Below are 653 nucleotides of genomic sequence, written 5' to 3'. Positions count from 1 at the left end.
AAGACCTAAGCAAACTACAAACCAGGAAAATGAAGGGGTTGAAGAAGCGACCTGCAGAAAGGATAACAGAAGACCAGGAGAAAAAGTCAAAAAGAATTTAAAAGAAATGATGGGGGGAAAAAAAAGAATTTACCAGAACTAAACATTGGAGAAGGTTGCACAACACTGTGGAAGTAAATGCCAAGAATTGAACACTTTAATATGATTAATGGTTAATTTTATTTTACGTGAATCTTATCTCAATAAAAAGAGAATAAACTGGGTGCAGTAGTTCATGCCTGTAATCCTGGTACTTTGGGAGGCCAAGGCGGGAAGATTGCTTGAGATTAGGAGTTCTCAAGACCAGCCTGAGCAACAGAGAGGAACCCTATCTTCTTTCCGTTGTTGTTGTTGTTGTTTTCTTGTTCTGTCACCCAGGCTAGAGTGTAGTGGCGTGGTGTGATTGATCTCACTACAACTCTGCCTCCTGGGTACAAGTGATCCTCCCAGGAGTGGCTGGGACGACAGGTGTATGCCACCATGCTCAGCTAATCTTCATATCTTTTTTGGTAGAGATAGGGTTTTTCTGTGTTGCCAAGGTCTCAAACTCCTGGGCTCAAACAGCCTGCCTACCTTGGCCTCCTGAAGTGCTAGGATTACAGGAGTAAGCCACC

This window comes from Mandrillus leucophaeus, unplaced genomic scaffold (assembly GCF_000951045.1).
Source record: "Mandrillus leucophaeus isolate KB7577 unplaced genomic scaffold, Mleu.le_1.0 Scaffold129, whole genome shotgun sequence".
Classification (NCBI taxonomy): Eukaryota; Metazoa; Chordata; class Mammalia; order Primates; family Cercopithecidae; genus Mandrillus; species Mandrillus leucophaeus.
Note: the sequence above shows the minus strand (reverse complement) of the source record.